This window comes from Ochotona curzoniae, unplaced genomic scaffold (genome assembly GCF_017591425.1).
Source record: "Ochotona curzoniae isolate NIBS_2020 unplaced genomic scaffold, NIBS_Ocur_1.0 contig_3520, whole genome shotgun sequence".
Taxonomy (NCBI): Eukaryota; Metazoa; Chordata; class Mammalia; order Lagomorpha; family Ochotonidae; genus Ochotona; species Ochotona curzoniae.
In genome coordinates this window covers 90,104-111,375 of record NW_024465894.1, presented here as the reverse complement: position 1 = coordinate 111,375, position 21,272 = coordinate 90,104, and positions in this window count along the sequence as shown.

The following is a 21,272-nucleotide window of genomic DNA, read 5'->3' as shown; positions in this document are numbered from 1 at the left end:
AAATTAGAGAAAAAAATCACATTGGGAGAAAATAATCAACCCAGAATATTTTGGTTACAGCTATTTCCTGTCTGTCTGTCTGTCTGCCTTTTCCAAGGAATCGCATTTAAGCCGTGATTGATTTTAAATGACTTCCAAGTCTGTGGGTCCCTCTTTTTGGACATTTAAATTGGATCCAATTTTTTGGTTATTACAGCGTCTGGCAAACAGTCTTTAAAAAAAATTTTTTTTTTTTTTTGCTGATTTGTTCTCTCTCTTTTATTTTATTATTATTATTATTATTACTTTGAAAGACAAAGAGACAGGGGTCGGGATGGGGAAGGAGAGCGTCTAGCCCCTCACTGGAAGATGCCCCCAGATGTCTGCAATAACCTGGATGGGGCAAGATGGGGCCCAGAGCTGGGAACGCAATCTCCCACATGGGTGACAGGGACCCCAGTGCTGTGGCTGCTGGCTCCCAGGGCGTGCTAGCAGAAAGCTAGATGGCAGCCGGAGCAGGCCAGCCTCTAACCAAGCATTGCACTGGGATGTGGCCGTCGCTGCCCCTCGAGCCCACCCCGGACACTGCTGAACCTTTCCCCACTCTTCTTGTGAGTCCCGGCAGATCGGGAGCCTCATGCCAAGGCCCCGTGCGTAGCTGGGAGGCCTGGCCTCTCTCCTCTCCGTTGCTCCGGGCTGGCTCTGTTTCTGCTTTTGGGTCCTTGCTGTTTGTGTCGGCTCTTTCAATGACTGTGTTTGTCTCTATTTGATTTATTGGGCGTTTGGGATTTCTTTCTTTTTCTTTTCTTGTTATTTGTTCTTCTTTAAATGAGAGACCAGGAGACACAGAGACAAATGTTTCTGTCTTCGGATGTCCACAACAGCCAGGATTGGAGCCAGGTTAAAGCCAGGAGCCCCATCCAACTTGGGCTGCCCGCGTGGGCGGCAGGGATGGGGCACTGGAGCCGGCCTGGGCTGGAGCCGGCCTGGGCTGCTCACAGGTGTGCAGCAGCAGGAAGCCAGGTCTGAACCAGGCTCTCTGAGACGGGAGGCAGGTGTCCTGGGCAGCCTCTTCCCAGCTCTGCTCTCTGCCCATCTTCCCTGTAAGGTTCAGACTTTGTTCCTGCCCCGCTGCTTTGGCATTTTCTTGTCCTCACTTCCCCGTTCCTTGACATCGTGTCCATTTGAAAAGCACTGCTGGCCGACAGCCCCTCCTGCTTTGCAGAACAGCGTGCGCAGGTGTTGTAGCCTGAGCTCCATGGCTGCTCAGGGGTCAGGGCAGCTGTCCACTGTGCTGCCCCTGGCACTGGACTCTCACCTCTACCCCATGCCCCAGAGGAGCTCTCGGAGGCCACCTGGGAAGAGGAGGCCTCCCCCAAGCACCCAGGAGAAAAAAGCCTCCTGAAGTACTCTGAAGCACCTGGAACTTCCTCCTTCTCCCAGCTCCCAAGGTCGAGATTGCAAAAAGCAAATGGCAGAACAGTGTGGAACACTGGGACAAAGCCCTCCACAGTGGCAGATACTCGTAGGGGCATCTTAGAAGACCCTCAGAGAGTCCCCTTGTCCGAGATGAGCAGAGCTGGGCAGCACCAAAGAAGTCAGCAGAAGCGGGGGACCAGAAGCAAAAGGGGCAGCCCTTGCTAACAGCCCACTGGGCACCAGGCTTGGGTTATCACAGCTGACCATGAACGCCTGGCAAAGCAGACAGACTCACTCTCCTGGGAGGTGGTATTTACAGCTTATTTCATACTTGCTGGGCACCCGGCTCAGTTCTAAACCCTTGGCGGGAGACAGGTGGCTTGCTTGCCCTCCCAGGCTTACAAAGAATGGACATCCCCGAGTGGTCACCTGTCCCTGTCCCCTCACTGCTGGGCTCCTCGCAGCCTCTGTTCTGTGAAACCACCTTCAGCTTGCTCAGAAAGCAGTGTTAAGATCCCCAGAGAACCTTAGAGCTCAAAGATGCAGGCCGGGGGTGGGGGCAGGGTGTCCTAACCCCTCACTGCCCGCGGCCATCTTGAGGCAGGCTGGACGCGTCGGCTTGGTTGGCTGCTCGGGCCTGGCTGCTGTCCGAGTTCATAAATGTGTCTCCAGGCTTCAAAAAGGCAGGGGTGGCCCTTCTGCCGCTGCTGCAGACATGCAGTGATGGGAGAGTCACCGCAGCCGCGAGACTGTCACCCACACCCAGTGTCTCTGGGCCACACAGACAGTGCCACCCCCTCCCGCCTCACCCCAGAGCCAGCACAGCCCCCCTTTCCCTGACTCTTGTCTGCTCAGGACAAAACAGAATAATAATCCTAATAATGGCAAATAAGGGAACGCTTGCTTTTTTTTTTCCGGAGCTCTCCCCTGGGCTCAGCTCAGCTCACAGATCAGTCCCTCTGGGCAGCCTGCTGGCAGCCCTGGGTGCACTCCATGTTGAAGGAGTCAGGGGGTCACGGACATGTGTAGGAGGGTCTGGGTCATCCCAGGACTCCCACTGTCCCCTCCCACGTGAGCTCTTTTCTCACCCAGCAGCCTCCGCGAGCCCCCTCATCGTGCGCATCACAGCCGTGGCCAGGACAGGACATTCCCGCTGCCCATGCATGTGGGTGGAGATGTTTGAAGAGTGGGGTGCCAACCCCGCGGAGCAGTAGCCACGCAGTTTAGCCAAACAGGAAGCAGAGAGGTAGACGGGGGGAGGGGCACGAGGCCGATGTGGCTACAGCCGGCTCTTGGCCCCTTAGTGACTGAAGGAATTCCAAGGGCCGGGCAGAGCAGGCGAGGGGAGCCGGGCTGGAGCTGGGCTGGACGGAGGGCCTCCAGCCCCTGGAGCCCACCTGGGGTGAAAGGCTCAAATTCATTTCTGCCAAGGCTCCCCAGGGCTGGAAACCCAGAAACTCAGGGTAGCCTGGATTTCCTGAAGCTCCCAGGTGAATAGTGGGCCCTGGGACCCCAAATTCCAAATCCTGGTGGTGGGCAAAATGACCTGGGCCTTGAGGCTAACTGTGTCCCCCACCCCCACCCACATCCAAACCTACTGAGAACAGGAGCCTGGGTCTCGGTTAAGCATCCTGAGGGGTGCTGGGATGAGGAAACACCGCCCCCCACCCCACTGGCGCCCAGGTTTCTGTCCTCCTCCCCGCCCCCTTCCCTGGTCTGGCACTGACCGCCCCAGCCAGGGGCCTCCCTCCAGCCTGGGGACCTGCCTGCATGACAGGTGTGTGCCACCTATGCACCTATTTTTAGAAACAGTAGATTTTATGTCTAGGGGGGCACTGGGACCAGTGGGGAGTGGATTCAGTCCCCAAGCCCCCCATCTCTAGTGTCCCCGTGTTGTGGGGCTGGCGGCTCTGTGCCAGGACCTGGCTTTGGCTGCTGACTCCACTCCCTGCCAACAGTCAGGTGGTGCCTCCCGCTGAGCTGCCAGCTGTCCGTCTCAAGGGCTGCTTGTTATCCAGATGAGGAAACTGGGGCTCAGAGGGCCGTCTTGCCCAGTCAGAATTCGCTTTCCCAGCTGGCATCCCTGACAGTTCCCAGCGACAGTGGAACCCCTAGTGTGCAAAATGAATGCAGGAGCACCCGTCACCTAGACTTTCCCCTCACCCGGGGCTTCCACTGCCACCTTAGAGGTCTCCCAGAAGGCCATGCGAGGTCTTCCAAGCCCCCCCCCACCCGGGGCAGCTTCCCACCTCCACCCTCACCCCAATTCTCTGGCCTTGAAAGCCTTTTGGTTGCAGGAAAACACCGCCCCCTACTGGCCCTCAGGCACAGGAGCATGCAAACCAGCCTTGGCCCAAGGCCGGCTGCCTCCAGTTTAACAAAAGGTTCAGCAAAGGGGTCTGGCGCAGTAGCCTAGTGACTAAAGTCTCGCCTCACACGCGCTGGGATCCCATATGGGCGTCAGTTCTAATTCCAACAGCCCCGTTTCCTATCCAGCTCCCTGCCTGTGGCCTAGGAAAGCAGTAGAGGATGGCCCAAAGCTTTGGGACCCTGCACTCGCGTAGGAGACCTGGAAGAAGCTCCTGGCCCTTGGCTTCAGATCAGCTCAGCTCTGGCCATTGCTGCCACTTGGAGAGTGATTTCCTTCTCTGTATATCTGACTTCGCAATAAAAATAAAGTAAATCTTAAAGAAATAAAAAGGTTCAGTGAAGAAGACTAGAGATAGAGGGCTTGGGGCCAGCAGGGGATTTTACCATGTCCACGTCGTGTCACAGGATTCCGGCCATCTCCACCCTCAGCTGCCAGTTGCACAAGCCAGGATGTTGTTGAGTAGAGACTGTTCTGTCTGTAGGGTTGGCTGGGTAGCCAAGGCGTGGTCTCCGTGCAGGCGGGCCAGGCAGGAGGACCCCGGCCCTCAGCCCTCAGCCCCAGTGGGCCCTAGGATTGGGGTACAACCGTTTGGCTTCTGCGCCCCTCTGCCTAACCTCCAGAGCTCCTTCTGCTGCATCTTGTGCCACACGGAGGAGCCCCACAGCAAAAGAGCTGGCCGGGGAAGTGGTGCCACCTTCCAGTGCCAGGTGAGTATAGAACAGGTCTCCAGCACCAAGGCAGGCCTGGCCGACAGCGGGGCTCTGCCTGTCTGGGTAGGACCCGAGTGGGCAAAGCTGCTGGTGCCCAGGGGTGGAGCAGCCCACAGTTTCCATCCCTCCCTGAGCTGGGCCCTGAAGGCCACCGGCTGGGGGCGAGGCTCTCCTGTCTCGCAGTGCAGGGGAATGTTCTGGAATGCAGCGAGGCCATGGCAGCACTGACCGTCCAGCTCCCATCTTTCCCTCCCTGGAGGGTGGCCCGTGTGCCAGCTCCCCCTCTCGGGAGAAGCTGAGCCCTCGTTGCCTCTGTCCCACCAACAGCCGACTGGACGCCTGTGACACCTGCGTCCTCACGGTCCTCAGGGCCATCCAGTAACCTGGACCCCTGCCAGGGGTGGGCAGGCAGACTGAGGCTTGGAGCCTGGGGAATGTGGCCTAACCAGGCCTCCATCCTGGCGATTGCCAATGGCGTCTAACACAGGGCGGGGTCTGGGTAACGAGAGAGAGAGAGAGAGAGAGAGAGAGAGAGAGAGAGAAGCCCCCTCGCCCCCTCCCCCACTCTTGCTCAGGTCTTACACTCTCTATGGGGGAGGGAGAGACCTGAGAAATTTCCGTGCTGAGACTCAGTTAAACTGTAGGGAATGCTGCTGTGGGAAGCCATCAGGGCACCCCAGGGAGAGCTGGGAGTCACGGAAGGGGCAGCAGGTGCCCAAGCTTGGAGGACAGGGGTGGCAGCACAGACAGGTCCCAAGCAGCTTCGGGGAGGTGTTGACTTTCCTGACAATGGGGACAGGTGCATCAGGCCCCGGGTGTCCCTCCTGCCTACGGCGGACCCTGTCCCCGGCCGTGAGGACCCATGGCACCCACTGTGAGCTGCTGAACCTTCCCCTGGGACCGCCAGCTTCCAGCTGTCTGTCATGTGACCAAGAGTTAGTTGCAGCCCAACTCATTCCCACCTGAACCAAGCAGAAGGGGCTGCTACCTTCTCAAGTAGCTGGGCCTGGATGTGGTTAGGGATTGGGAGGGCAGGTTCAAATGAAAGCTCTCTGCTTCTGCTTGTGCCTGCGCCCCAACGCCCTCTGTGACCCCAACCACCACCATGGCTGGCAGCAGGCTTGGGGAAAACATTTTATCCTGAGAGCTTGATGCTGAGAGCTTGATGCTCGGTGTCCCAGAGGACCCTGGCTCTGGAGGAAGGCCAAGTGCCCGTCTGCAGGGACCCACGAGCCCCCTCCTCACCCCAGGGGGCTAAGTGGCCCCCGTGCACCAGGCTGGCATTTCCGAGGGCAGCAGGTGCAGGTGTGGGCAGGCCTGCTCCTCACTTTCCCCCCTCCCTCCCCTGGGCTAGTCCTTCCCAAAGGGAGAAACTTGTATAATTCGGGCTGTAAAACAGCTCTTTGAATTTCCTCCAGAGCCCACGGAGATTACGACAATAAAACCCACTGCACACACGAACACTTTCATCCCAGCAGCGCAAAGCTCACAACAAACAGGTCCTAATTATGCATCTCAACGGGCCTCCCTTTCTCCGTTCCTGAAGTGGAGACAGGCTAAAGGAGGTCAAGTGTCTGGCCCGAGGCCATGGCTTCTCGGAGCCCCCTCCCCCCCAGATCCCCGTGCCTCAGCCCTCAGCTGCAGCTCTGCTGGGGCACCATGGGGCATTTGCACAGGTGTCCCCACGGACAGGCCAGCTTCCTGGAGAGTGGGCAAGCCGGGATCTAGCCCCTTTCAGCTTCCCAAGCCCTGAGTGGAGCAGCTGTGTCACCAGGCTGTGGTACTCCAGGGCAGGGCCTCCCTTGGGCCACCCGGAGGTTGTTCCCACAGCGCCCAGCACCTCCCAAGCTCTCATAGCGGCATATGCAGCACATGGGAAGGTGTGCCCCCCCGCCAGGTGTTGTGTGAGGAGTGGCCCTAAGGCCCCGCACAGCCCCGACTCCTGCAGCACCTGCTCTGGCAACACCGTGGCTGATTTCTCATGGCCGCATCCCAGTGGCTCCAGGTGCTGGCTGGACTGGCGGTGGGGACAGACTTGCTGTTCGCATCCAGCCTGGGTCTTGAGTAGACTGGACCCTATTCATGCGGTTCCCAGCTGGGGCTTGTGGGAGTGTCCTGCTCACGTATGAGGAGGCAAGGCCCACCTCCCCATCCGGAGAGGCTGTTCACAGCCCTGTTTCTAGAGGTGAGGCAGGCGACTTGACAAGGGCTCCTGGCGCTCAGTTGGCAGCACGCACAAAGCAAGTATGGCCAATATCGCCTCCTGCCCCCCAGCCCTATGCTGAGTGCCTCGCTGACTTGACCCTTATCAAACCAAGCGCAATAGCACCCCCATTTTTAAGAAGAGGAAAACAGGGCTCAGAGAGCCGTGTGACTGTTGAAGGCCACACAGCAATGACGTGCTAAGGTCACATCAGGACCTGGGGTTCTGTGACTCACGGGGCATTGGTAATGATGATGGTGGCCGTTGGGTGGATTATTCACAAGCCTTCATTTTCTCCTGCAGCCACAGGGGGACCAGAACCCACACAGCTGCTCAGAGCTTCCTGTCTGGCTCCATCTCACAGCTGACAGTCACACACTGCTGAGAGTGTAGTCAACACAGCACGTCCCTGGACCGAGTGCGCACACTTACATAGTAGTCGATACACAGCCGGGTCGTGCAGATGTGTAAGGAAGTCATGAGTCTGTGGTCTGCTCTTCCAGTTGGAGAGCCAACTGTTTCCTGTGTCCTTCCAGTCTGGTCCCGGCACCCTGAGCTCGGGACGACGGGACTCCAAGAGTGTGTGCAGGGAATGGGAGCCGCGGGGCTCCAGCTCTGTCTCTCTGACCCAGGACCGATGGCTTGGCCTGGGTGGGGCTGGCTGAGCCTCTGCATGGATGGCCTGCAATGCCGTTGGGCCAGGGCAGCTCCGACCGGAGGCTGGCAACGTTTCTCCAAAGCCCCAAGCTGTGATCAGACCAGGGAGCTGCTCAGGCGGGGAGGAGCCACAGCTGGTGTCCCGCGGCAGCAGGGTTGGAAGAGGCGAAGTTGAGGGCCGCCACTGGTATGGATGCTGGGTCCCCTGGGGTGCCCAGGCTGCAAGAGGGAGGAGCCAAAGGTTGATGCTTTTTTTCTGACAGCTTCGGCCTCGCCTTCCCAGGGAGAAGTCCTGCGGGAGCCAGGGACCCTTTCAAAGTAAGATCTGTCCCTGTTTGTGACCTGGGCTGGGTGCACGGCCGTTCTTGCCCTTCCGCTTGCCCCAGGTGTCTGCCTGGGACCTCGGTGTGAAGTGAGAGAGCCTGTTCCAGCCCCAGGGATGTTAGGACTCTACTTGGGGCTTAATGTTAACTCCATTGTTTGAAGCCATGGCTTTACTCTCTCAGTGTTTTCCATAGACTAAGCAAGGCTGGCTTGTTAGCTAAAGGCTGAAATTACAGAGGAATAAAACAGAGAATCACTGCCACCACACTGCTGTGTGATTTTCCCCAACATGCTCCTCTGCAAAACAGTAACAACAGCGATGTGCCAGTGACGGTGGGTCTGGGCAGAAGTGAGCCGTGGGTCCTGTACGTGGCCTGGGTCACTCACTCAATCCCATCAACAACCCTAGAAGGTCGGTTACTCTTTGTGAGAGGCTGTTTGTGGCATGCAGCGGGATGCGAGAGTGGATTCTGGTGTCATTGGGGGACATGGCTGCAAGCTGTCATCCACTCGCACAGCCAGCCCACTCCTGTGTGCCACACACCTGTCTGCGGTGGAGACGATGGAGCAGTGGAACTGCTGACTGACTCGGACTCTGGCTCGGGAGCCCTAGGCTTTCCGGGCTGAGGCAGATGATAAACAATGAACTATAAAAACGACTGCCAGGGCAGGAGAAGAGCCACGGGTAGAGGAATACGGAGCGGGCAGGGAGTGCTGAGGGTACTGTTCTCAAAGGAGAGGTTGAGGTGCCCAGGCTGCAGCCGTGGCCGGAGAGGGCTGCATCCCATCTGGGCACCGGGCTGTGTCCCAGGGCTCCACTTCCCATCCAGCTGCCTGGGAAACAGAGCAGAGGCTGGCCCGTGAGCTGAACCGTAAACTGGGACACGCTCAGCCAGAAACTGTTAGCAGGCAACTTGGTGATGTTTTTCCTTCTGTTGATGCAGGACCAATGGGAAAGGGCCTTGTTCTGCAGGAGTTAATGAACTCAGCCCGGTGCTCAGTGAGAGCCGGGCTTGTGCACCGGGGTGGGCACTGCTCGGAAAATCCACGGAGTGGACAAAGAGAGGATTGAATGTCCACATAAGGTGCCCTTCAGGGGTGGGATTCTATAGGAGCCTGTGCTTTTCATGGTCTGTATTAATAGTATGTAAATGAGTTCAGCCATACAAATGCAAATGAGCCTTGCCCTTGGAACATGATCGGGTGCTAGTGGCTATTGGCCAGTTTTGTGTCTGTTTGTGAATCCGTTTCATCGTTTCTGATTGCTAAGCCATGTGTGTGTTTGAATTACCCAGGGGAGCGTTCATAACCTTTCACTGGGCCCGTTGTTAACTGAAGAGTTAAATAAAATCCTGGGCATGTCTGTATTTTAGCTGTGAGCAGGGGTCATGATTTTATCTTGAAAAAGCTCGCGCTTTCACAATGTGCACCATCTGATTCACACACCTGGGAGGCCACGCTCACTGCTGTCATCCGCTTTGTCAGCCAGCAGCACTGCAGCCCAGCCAGGGTACAGACGATTGCTGAGTCGCGGCCAGGCAGTGGGCGCCCACAGCCAGACTTGTCACCTCAGTGTCCCGTGGGTCCAGGCCCACCCTCCACTGTGCTGCTGTGTTTCCATTCGCCCTTGACCTTGGGGTTCCCCGGTGGGTCCCCTGGGGCTGGCCCAGGCCTTGTGCTCTGCATCCTTCCTCAAGTGCCGCACCCTGAGCTCTGCCCAGTGTGTCTGGGGAGCTGGTGCAAGGGCCTTCACACCCCCGCTCAGAGTCTCTCCTGGCCCTTCCCTCGCACTGAGCTCTGTGTCTCCGATTTGTTTGTTTTAATACAGCTAACGACATGATTGTTATCCCAAGAATGTCAGATTCTCCAGAGTACAGCAAAGAATAGCTACAATCTTACTGAATGATGATGGGTTGTTTTATTTAATTACCCAGGAGCAAGCTAAGGCAGCATTTCATCGGTTTCCCTTAAGAACCACCTAACCACGTACGCCCTCCACAGGCAGCATGAACAATGGTATAAAGTTTCTTTTCTGGCTCAACTGAGTCGGAACTGCAGGCTCGTTGCCCTGTGTCCTGTGGATCCCAGTTACTCGCAAGGACTGGGGCTGGGCCTGAGCCAGGCTGCAGCTGGAGCCTGCAGCCGTCACCTGTGCGTCCCAGCTCTGCATTAGCTGAGAACTGAAACCCCGGAGCTGACACGGGATTCGGCTCAAAAGCTGCCCCTTTGATGACTTTGGGGCTAAATACAGTGCAGCCAGAGCTGCCGCGTGCCCAGCAGCCCTCTGCGGTCTCTGCCCAGCCTGCGTGGGTGTGACCCTTCAGCCCGGCAAACTCCAGAAGCAGGAAAGGGCCTGGGGCACGGCTTTATCACATCCTCAGACCGCAGTAAGACTCCCAGGTGACTCACAACAATTCTAAGGCAGTTTCACTGGCAGAAACACTACCAGCTTTAATCAAAGGCCCAGATGGACAAAATGAAGGTGTCCTTTCCTTTTTTTTTTTTTTCTTGTGCCAAAAATTCATTTACTTTTGTTGGAAAGGCAGATTTACAGAGAGGAGATTTTGAAAGATCTTCCATCGGCTAGTTCACTCTCTAAGTGGCCCAATGGCCGGAACTGAGTTAATCTGAAGCTGGGAGCCAGGAGCATCTTCTAGGTCTCCCATGTGGGTACAGAGTCCCAAGTCTTTGGGATACCTTCTGTTGCTTTCCCAGGCCGCAAGATGGGAAGTGGAGCAGCAGGGATGTGGATCAGCTCCCATATGGGAGGCAGACACTGCAGGTGGAGGATTAGCCAATTGAGCCATCGCGCTTGAGGTAGTGACTCAGCTACCAGAACAGGCTCTGTTTCGCAAAAGGAAGAATAATTGGAAGGCAGAGCCCAGGGGACTAACCACACGTTCTGGAGACTCAGACTGAAATATGAGGACTAAGTCTTGGCCAACTGATTTGCCTCGTGTGGCCAGCATCTTGTTCAGGGCTTTGACTTTGTCAAAATCAGAACTGTCTGTGCTGGACCAGCATTCTTCCTTGTGTTGCTCTTGATCCACAGACAAGCCAAGCCTGCGCTACCACCATGCCTGCTCTGCAAAGGACGCAAGGGGAGTGTGCCACGGCGCTGATGCCTGATTCCTAAGGGCTGCAGGGACACGAGGCTGCTGTCGGAGTGAGCTTTGATACAATTAGGCAATTCTAGAAACAAGTGGAAAGCAAAGGCTGCCCTGTCTATCTCAACTCTAGTTTTTCTTCATAAACAATAGGATTTTTATGAATTATTTCAGAGAGTTTTTCTCTGTGAATCTCATTATCTGTTTTTGCATTATTAAAATGTGTAACTGCATTATATCAGAAGTGTTCCTAATATCATCATTGTTTTGTTAATTGATATTTTTAGAATAATAAAAAACCGACTGCACACTGACCCAGAATGGCTATGTACAATAATATAGACACACAAAAGAGCTGATAATATTAAGTGTTGGCAAGAATAGGGAGCAAAACTGATTCTCACACTTTGTTGGCCCAGGACTGTAAATTGGCCGAGTGGTTTTAGAAGACTGTGTGGTGGTTTTTAAATGAGAGTTCAGCACACACTTGCCTAGTGCTTGAGCCATTTGTCCACAAAAGAACTTATGTGAGAATGCTTTCACAGCTTTGCCATAGAGTCACTAACCCTCCTGTGAGTGGCGAACACACTGTGGTACAAACCTACAATGAAACTGTTGCCATGGTGACAGCACTCTCTCTCTCTCTCTCTCTCTCTCTCTCTCTCTCCTCTGTTGCATGTACCACCATGTGGATGGGTTTCAAAAGCTTTTGCTAAATGAGAGATTAGATCCAGGGAAGTGCATACCTGGTGGCTGCTGTTCTGGGAGCTTCGAGAAGGGGCAGGTGTGACTACGACACGGGCCCTAAAGTCAGCAGAGAGATTGCAACAGAGCCTGGGGGATGGTGTGTGTCACCGGGAGCAGAAGTGTCCAAGGGGACAGCAACATTGCACCCTTGAGCTTGGTAGCAAGACAGGTGGATACAGGCAGGAGAACCATTAAGCTGACCCTTCCCCACGCGCCCTCTCCTAATAGTGAGCACATGAACGAAGCTCTGACTCAGCTGTTGAGCCCTGGCGGCATGCCCAGGCGCTCACCGTGACCCCGAGTCTAGCCGCGGCCCTCTGGCTGGACGTGCTGGCTGCCCCAAGCGATTTCAGCATGTTTGTGATGATCAACAGTCCCATGCCATGTGTCCATGGGTTCTTTGGCAAATGTATCTGCAAGCTAAGTTCCTAGAGGTGGCACTGCTGGGTCAGAGGGAAAGTGGCTGGAGCGTGTCTGCAGTTCTCCCCCAGGCGCCCTCCCCGCGGCCTGCAGCAATACTCCGCTCCCGGCAGCGCCAGGCTCCCACGCCCGCGCCAGCACGCGTGCTCCCAGCTCCACGACAGCTGCCAATCTGATAAGAGAAAAAATGTTACAGCCTTGTTTTGATTTAAAAAAGAAAGAAAGAAAAGAAAACTGGTCTATTTTTACCCTTTTGCCACATTGGGTTTCTGCATCTGGTTTTGTTGGAGAGGGTTTGTGGCTGAGCCCAAGGAATCCAAGTTGAAGGCCAGAACAAAGAAGAAAGGCTCTTCTTGCCTGGAGGAGGGACCGTTCTCTTGGAGGGCACTTTGGTCGCTCTGGGGCCGACAAAACCCTCGCCACCGCAGGTGCCAACTCCAGTGCTGGGGAGGAAGCCTCGACTGTCTGTGCCTCCACTTGTCCATTTGTGAGCCGGTGGCTAAGTTAGCTGCCGTGCCCAACATGCCAGCTGTGCCCCAGGTCGGCCCTGAGTGCAGCTTCTACAGGGTTTCCTCGGAGACTTTCCCATGGGCTTCAGCTTCCCGCTCCAGAAACCCAGCCCAGCGCATGAGGTCACGCCTTGCTGACTTCCCGCCCCGTGGCCTCTGCTCCCAGTACCTGGGGGTGTTCACGGGACTTTCCTTCTCTGCACCCCAAATTTCAACCTCCTTAAGCCACCTCATTACCAGCACACCACCCAGGTGGCGTGGCCTCCTGGCTCCAAAGCAAGAATGGGGATCCCAGAGCCACACCATATCCAGAGAGAACAGTGGGTGCCATTCCCGCTCAGCCCCTTGCTCAAGGTCAAGCATGGGGGCTCCATTCAGGGCAAACCCTTCAGGGAGGTTGTGGCGCTCACAACGGCTCCAGCAGTGGGACCTTCCCTAGGGGAGCACTGTTTTAGGAGCCCGCGAGGTCCATGGCAGCCTTGGCTCACACCATGGCGTGCAAGCATTCTGCTTCCTCTGGGTCCAGATTCGATGCGAGTCCCGGCAGGCAGGGCCCAGGTTCTGTCCTTGAGAAATCTCCTCCTCCTGTTGCGATGGCATGAGGTCCTTGGCAGGCCGGATCCTCTCTGAGTATGTTTCCACACCGTCTAGTAATACCTTTTGCCTTTTCCGCCCCCAGCCTCAGCCTACCGGGCCAAGGTAAGCAATCAGCCTGCTCTCGCCCACCCCGCCTGGCAGCAGTGCCCATCGAAGCCCAGCAGTCCCGGGGGGGCAGTGAGGGCTCTATCCCTGGCATCCTCACTGGAGACCCAAGCCAAAACTGTCTGCCAAGCTTCCCTTTCACTTCATGACAGAGACGACAGACACACACATAAGTGAAAGCATCTCAAATCTTCTGAAAATGTGCAAGGATACTTTAAACGGTTCATGAGAAAGTGAAGTAAAAGACACATCAAGTTAAGTTGCCACCGACCACACAGGCACCTCCTTTATAACATGGTTCGAATCCTGGCTGCTCTACTTCTGATCGGCTCCCTGCTGGTACACCTGAAAAAGTGGAGTGACCCACCCACTGGGAGGCCTGGAGGGGTGCCCAGCTCCTGGCTTCAGCCAGACCTGCTCCAGCCCATGTGACCATTTAGGAGCGAACCATGGATGGTGGATCTTTCTCTTGGCATTTCCACTTTCTCTGTAACTCTTCATTTCAAATAGTTAAATAAGTATTTTTAAATAAAGATAAATTTACCTTGGTGCAAAATTGAAATCAGTTTATTTTATGGCTTTTCATAGTACATATACATGGAACATAGTACCTGTTTTTTTTTTAAAGATTTATTTTTATTATTTTTTATTGGAAAGGCGGATATACAGAGAGGAGAGACAGAGAGGAAGATCTTCCATCCGATGATTCACTCCCCAAGTGAGCGCAACGGGCCGATGCTATGCCGATCCGAAGCCAGGAGCCTCCTCCAGGTCTCCCACGCGGGTGCAGGTTCCCAAAGCTTTGGGCCGTCCTCCACTGCTTTCCCGGGCCACAGGCAGGGAGCTGGAAGGGAAGCGGGGCTGCCGGGATTAGAACCAGCGCCCATATGGGATCCCGGGCGTGCTAGGCGAGGACCTTAACCACTTGCGCCACCGCGCCGGGCCCCATAGTACCTGTTTTTTATGAATTATTTTTAAGATTTCGTTATATCATTGAAAGGAAGAGTGACAGAGAGAGAAGAGAGAGGGAGAGCTCTTCCATCTGCTAGTTCACTCTCCAAATGGCTACAAAGGCTGCAGCTGGAAGGATCCGAAGCCAGGAGTCTCTTCCAGGTCCTTCACACGGGCGCAGGGACCCAAGCACAAGGGCTGCAGCTGGAAGGATCCGAAGCCAGGAGCCTCTTCCAGGTCCTTCACACGGGCGCAGGGACCCAAGCACAAGGGCTGCAGCTGGAAGGATCCGAAGCCAGGAGCCTCTTCCAGGTCCTTCACACGGGCGCAGGGACCCAAGCACTTGGGCTGCCTTTGGCTGCTTTGCCAGGCGCGTTAACAGGGAGCTGGATTGGAAGTGGAACATCTGGGTCATAAATCAACGTATGGGATGCTGGTGCTGCAGGCTAGCCCCAAATCTTGCTTTTAAGTTTTATTTATTTGTTTTGAACCAGGGGAGAGAGAAAAGGGAGAGAGAGCTTGCACTTACTGGCTCACTCTTCAAATGGTTGCAACAGTCAGGGGTAGGCCAGGGCAAAGCCAGGAGTCGGACTTCCTCCGGGCCTCGGTTGTGGGTGACAGGTGCCCATGCACTTGGGGTACCCTCTGCTGCCTCACAGGTGTGTGAACGCAGAGTGAACCGGACTTTTAGCAGCCGGAACTCCTCACAGAGCCCGACAATCCAGGACGACTCGGGGTGAGTGGGTAAGCTTCTGTACGTCCGGTGAACACACTCCGCCACTAACAGTGACAGGCAGAAAGGGAAACCTGGACTGAAGGACGCCTGTGCCACACGGCGTGGGAGGAAAGCAGACGGCATGAGCACACACACGCTCATTATTGACCCTGGCTAGGGCACAGAACTGCAAGACGGATGAAGTTCATCCCTACCTACCCCATGGTGCCACAGATGACGGCAGGAGAACTCCACCACTACGGCACAGCAGGCTGCCTGGTCTGAGTGCCTCTCTGTACCTTCCGCTCAGTCCCGCAGGGAGAGACCAGATCTGCATTGTAGGGTGAGGTAATGCCGGTCTGGTACATGAAATCCTCCCCCGGCTCTGTCCCCAGGGACACAGCACTGGCCCCCAGCCATGCTGCCTTCCACTGTCTTCCCACGTCCTCACAAATAGGCTGGGGCACACGCCACTATTCGCAGATGCGCACGGATGCTAGAAACGTGCCTGCAGCAAATGACTTGCAGTGCAAGTCTAGTGGTGCCGGGCGGGTGGAGGGCACCGGCATGGCAGGAGTGCCCACCCCATCGTGTGCTGATGGTGAGCAAGTCCTAGGCAGCCTGTGCCAGGCCCTGGGCATGGGTTATCTCAAACCTTTCCCCCAACCCCATGGGCAGTCACCAGCCCTATTTATGAGTAGGAACTCAAGGCTCAGAACTGAACTTGGCCTAGACCAGCTCACTTATTAGTAGAAGCCGCATGCCCCCAATATGTAACACTCTCTCTTTCAAAGCTTTTTAAAACTTTATCTTCCTCTCTGTAGAGCAAGAGAGAGACAGAGAGAGGGAGAGATCTAATCACTGGTTCACTCCAGACTGGCCACAGCAGAGCAGCTGGACTGGAACAGCACTCACATGACACCAGCACCACAGGCAGATGCCTTATTTGCTACACCACAACACCATCCCCAGGTGAAACTCTTCTGTTGAGACAAGTTAGTTAGGAAGCACCAACCTCTGCAAGAGGCTCACCCTGCTCCAAGTCTGGGATCTCTGCACAGCCCCTGGGAGGGGACAGGCTGCACCACCAGTCATCTCCACCTGCTGGGATCAGCAGCAGTTCTTGCTATCCGGGTCAGCATCTCTCAGGAGCAGAAGCCACAGCAGAAGTGTGGCACAGGTGTCAGACGTGCAGGGTCCCTCTGCTCAGGCAAGCCAGGGATGTCCCACCAATGCTGTTCTGGGGCACAAGGTATGCATCCCTGGGAGCCCTCTCAGCTTTCCCCCACCTTCCAGGGGTTCTCTGGCCACCCTTACCCAGGGCCGGGAGTCCCTTAGAAAGTCTTCAAAATCATTGTCTCTTCTGCACACCAGAGAGACAGCAGCTGGTATTTAGCATGGGCGTGAGCCAGGCTGGGGAGACAGAACGTTGGAGAAATGGGGGGGGCTCACATCCTAGCTGTTCCTTTCACCAGCTGTGCGACCCTGGGCCTCAGTTTGTCTGTCTATAGAGTGGGGATGATGATTGCTAGAAAGATGTCATCACACTACCGAGGAGAAGGCATTGGTCTCTGCTTTGGGACTGTGGTCCAGGCACTTGGGACACACCTTGAGCTGCTGCTACAGGTGCAGTTAGAAAATGGGACAAAGGCCCTCTGCCTGGCGGAGCTCCCCTAGCCATGGGCAAGGCAGCCAGTGCCAGCCCCCAGAGTGCTGTAAATGCTCTGTTGTTGGTAGTCGTGGGGTATCAGGCTGCTGGAGGGGCCCCTGCTCGGAGTTGTGGAGACTCAGAGAGTAAGAGAAAGGTTGGCCGGAAGTTCCAGAGAATAGGTGAGATGACAGAGCCCCAGACCCCAGGTCCGAGGCTGGCTCAGGGCTGCCTGGGGTCATGAACGTGTATTTCCTCTCTGGGACTCTAGGAAGATGACACAAGTGGACAGGTGTGTGGGGTCGCGGGGAGGGGAGTCCCCTGCATCTCTCAGAGAACAGTGGGGCTCCCTGGGGCCCTTGGCTGTGGCCTCCTGGCTTGGAGCAGCAAGTTCGGGACCAGCATGCTGTCCCTGGGCTGCCCTTGCCTGAGCTTGACACAGCCAGTGTCTCCCTGCAGCACCTGGCCAGGGGCCTGTGGACGGCTGAACCTACCTTCCACTAATGCCACCCACAGGGCTTGGCAGGACAGGCACCCAGGGTGTGGGAGGCCTGTGGTGCCATCTCCAACCACATCCAGTGCCCCTGAAGAAACATCTCGGGCATCTGCTGCCCACCAGGCTCCGGGAGGTGGGGGTGGGGGATGGGTGCCCACCTGGCAGAGGAAGGAACAGCAAGGAACTCCCTCCTCTGGGTCTCGCACATGTGTGGCAGGGCCCAAGCACTTAAACCATCATCTACTCTTTCCTGGGTGAATCAGCAGGGAGCTGGATGGGAACTGGAGCACCAGGACTCCAGCTGGCGTTCCTATGGGATGCTGGCACGGTGGGGACTCAGCCCATGGGAACAAAGCATCATCAGAGCTCTCCCTGGCAGCGGGCAACCGCAACTTATACAGGCAAAGTTGGGACACCCCAATTGTGCCACCTGGTGGCAGGATCTGTGTCCAACTGCCCCAGCCCCTGCCCACCCCGACTCTGGGCCTGGGCTTCAGGCAGATTCCTGAGACAGGCCCAGCCCTTAGGATCCTGCTGAGGCCAGTCATGTTGCTGCTCAGCAGCCCAGCCCAGCCTTGGCAGCCTCGGGCCTCAGGGTGTTGCTGAGTGGGCATCTGCTGGGCAGGGCTGCCCCAGGACAGGCCTCTAGGGGTGGAGTGTTCTGCAGACTCCCTGGCTTGAGCACCTCTCTGGGCCAGGCCTGCATTAGGGAATGTCTCCCACTCCCTTTGACCAGCTATTCCTGCCCTGACTGCAGAGGGGCACCGAGGCTGCGGGCCCTTTGCAGCTCCCCTCCTTCTGCCTACCCCAGAAGGCAAGGCCTGCCCTCCCCACCTGTGGCGCTCTTCACAAACCCTGTCCCAGCACTTCGCCCAGCAGTGCCTCCAGGCCCCTCCTGGCTTCTGTGTGCAACCTGGGTGTCTCCTCCAAGAGGTTAGGTGTCTGCAAATTAACTGATGTGTGCAACCACGTGGGTCCCTGGATTTCTACCTCTGGGAAGCCACCTCGAACCCATTTCTACTGAATGAGCGGCTGACTCAGCAGGGTTCACATTTCCTTACTTAAGGCTACCTCCCACAACCACAATCAGAATTCAAAAAAATAAATAAAAGATTTATTTCTTTTTATTGGAAAAGCAGATTTGCAGAGAGAAGGAGAAACAGAAAGATCTTCCATGCACCGGTTCACTCCCCAGAGTGACCACCACAGTCAGAGCTGGGCAAACACAAAGCCAGATTTATTTTAACCTGTTGTTCCTCTGCCCTCCCAGGAAACCGAAGAACCCAGTCTCCTGTTTCCACACTGATGTCTTTCCAGCACTTGCCCTTGGGGAAGAAAGGGCGCTGTGAGCAGAGTCCGGAAACTCCCCAGTGTCTGTGCCCAGTGTGCTGGGGTCCCTGTCCAGGGAGACTCCCCTGCCCCCGCCAGGCCCTGAGGACCCTCGACGACAGGGAATCCTCTGCCTCTCTGCTGCGGAGATGGGACAGCCGATGACCTGGGGCTGATGCCCTCTTGTGGCCCAGCCGGACACGCGGTGGGAACTGTGCCGTCTAAGCTGGAAGTCTGGGGTTTCCCGATACAGCCTGGGCACAGCCTGGGCAGCGCTCCAGCTGGTGAGGAGCGTGGGGACAGAGCTGAGCGCCTCTTGCGGCGTTGGCTCCAGGCCTTTAGCTCTGTTACCTGCCATGACTGCCAGGGTGTGAACACCGACCCTGCTCCCCTGGGAGTGAGCCGCTTCTGTTTGGGTTTGGGGCCAGTGCCAGCCAGTCCCTGCTTATCACAACAGACATCTGGCTCTCTCCGTGCTCCCCCCCCACCCCACCTGTCCAGCTTTCTCTCTCCAAAGCTCCTTTTACACAAATTCAGGTTGAAAATGCTGGCGGGGGGCAGGGGAGAATCACGGGGTCGCAGGATTGTGGTGAGAGAGAAGAAAGAAACGAAACCGTAACCTTGAGGGCAAGGCACGTTGGGGATTTCCAAAGGAGCGAGCTTGTGGATGTGGAGAAAGGACGACTCCCCTGCGAGCGGAGGAGGCGAGGACACACAGCCGTGCAGGACCCCTCGACGGGGCTTGCATCTGCTTGGCCTCCCAGGGCCCAGGCAGGGCGGAAGGCCGGCGACCTTCACACGCCACACGCAACAGCTCCGCCATTCCAGCCTCTCTCAGAGATGTCACAGCATGTAAAAACAAAACAAAAAAAAAATTTTTTTTCCTTTCCTAAAGGTGATATCATCGTGACTAACAGCCAAAGGTATTCTGGGCTCTCAGCTTTGTTTTATGAACTGTTCTGTATTAAATGCTGCCCCTTCGGTGAGAGCTGTCAAAACAGCTCCATGTAATCTTCCCGGGAGGAAGATCTTTGTGAAGCCGCATAACTCAAATTATACAAATAACTGTCAGAAGCCATTAAAATCAGCTGTGGTGGGGGAGGGGTGTGGGCAAGGAGGCCCCGGAGCCAAACCCTGGCTTGGTGTCAGGAGAAAATTTTAGACGCGCTGTCCGTGGGGGCTGATTCTGCTGCCTACCACCTGCGGCCAAGCAAGTTGTCCACACAGCCACCCTGGCTCTCCAGAGCCGGTGCCCTGCCCAGGGCTTGGGGTCGGCCTTCACCGCCTGGCGTCCCCCTGCACAGCCCTTGGTGCCGGCTCCTCACTCCTGCGAAGGTTTGAACTTGACACCCATGGCTGAAGACAGTGAGAACTCAGTGGGTGGCTCGGGGTGATCCTTGCCCGTGAGTGTGCTCCAGTGCTTGGGGTGTGCCGGCCTCGGGCAGCATTTAAGGCAAGCACTCGGCAGAATCGGAGCTTGGAGCAAGACAGGGAGAATCCGGCCAGAGTTGGAGCTGGTTGGCAAGCCTGGGCCATTTGCCAAGAGGTGGGACCGAGGCCTGCGCCCTGCAGCCCACGCCCCATGACCCGGGTGAGGGACAGGCCCAGGGGCTCCCTGGGAAGACCCTCTTCTGTGACACGTGCCCCCAGGGGGCTGCGGGAGACCCGTGCCCCCCACGCCCTGCTGGGTCTCAAAGCAGAAACAGCTGTTGGGGGGCAGGGTGGGAGCTGTTTCCTCTCTCTGGAGAGAGGAGGTGCTAAATGAAGTTCCTCCCAGCAGGTGTCCTGAGGGCTCCACACAGAGGTGCAGCCCGCTCTCCCAGCTTCAGCCTGTCCTGGTCCCCTTCCTGCAGACCCTTCTCAGGTGAAGCAAAGGGCCAGAGGGTACTCCCTGACAGCAAAGGGACCACATCCAGTCATCACCCAGAACCCTCCGACAGCTCCCTGCTGGCTCCAGCTCCAGGCCCTGGCCCCAGCGCCGCCCCCCACTCCTGCCCCAGGGACCCCGCTCTCCCGCCTGCTCAGCTGCGTAGAGCCCTGCCTCGTGCCTCCAGCCTCTTCCGTGCAGGCACCAAGCAGAGTGACAGCCACACTGCCTAGAGCCAGGCCTTGGCTGTTTTCCTTTATGACTGTGCACTGTGTGCCCAGTCACACTAATGCAAGAGTGTCATTGAACCCCGGCAACTGGCTGAAGCTCCAGTGTGGGCTGCAGTCCCGGCTACGTCCCTGGGCTCCCCCGATGGAGAAGGGGTGATGACGGTTTCTAGCCCATGGATGTGGTAGGAATGATGAGTGATGTGTCAGGATGCCGGGCACACGGCAGCTTGTCCGGAGCTCGAGGCGACTTGCATTGCTTGGTGGTTTCATGTAAGAACAGTACATCTTTCCCCAAAAGTCTTCACAGAAGACAGAAGAGCAGACAGTTCTTGCCCACAGGGACTGGCGTCACCGTGCGGCACGCTGGGCACTGCTTGCTTGCAACACCTGCATGCCATACTAGAGAGGTGGCTCAAGTCCCACCTGCTCTGGTTTTCAATCCATCTTCTGCTGAAGCACCTCGGAGGCAGCAGATGATGGTTCAAGGGCCTGGGCTCCTGCCACCCGCGTGGGAGACCTGGGTGGGGTTCCTGGCTCCTGCCTTCAGCCTGGTCCAGCCCTGGCTGGTGAAGCCTTCTGGGGAGTGAGATTCAGATGCAAGATCTGTCTTCCTCATCATCTAGCTGTCTCTCTTTAGCTCTGCCTTTCAAATACAGACATTATTTACACTCCGCCCACAGTCACACCAGCCAGAAATAACCAAGACAGACATTTTGGTGTAAGTCCTCTGGCAATATGTAAAACCATACAAAAGTATAAACACTATTATGTATGCGTGTAAACAGATCCTTGTACTTGCTGACACTCTGTGTGCGTTCAGAGATGCCTTGAGACGCTCTCAGAACCCACCCATGTGAGGAGGACAGGAGCCTCTGACGAATGCACAGG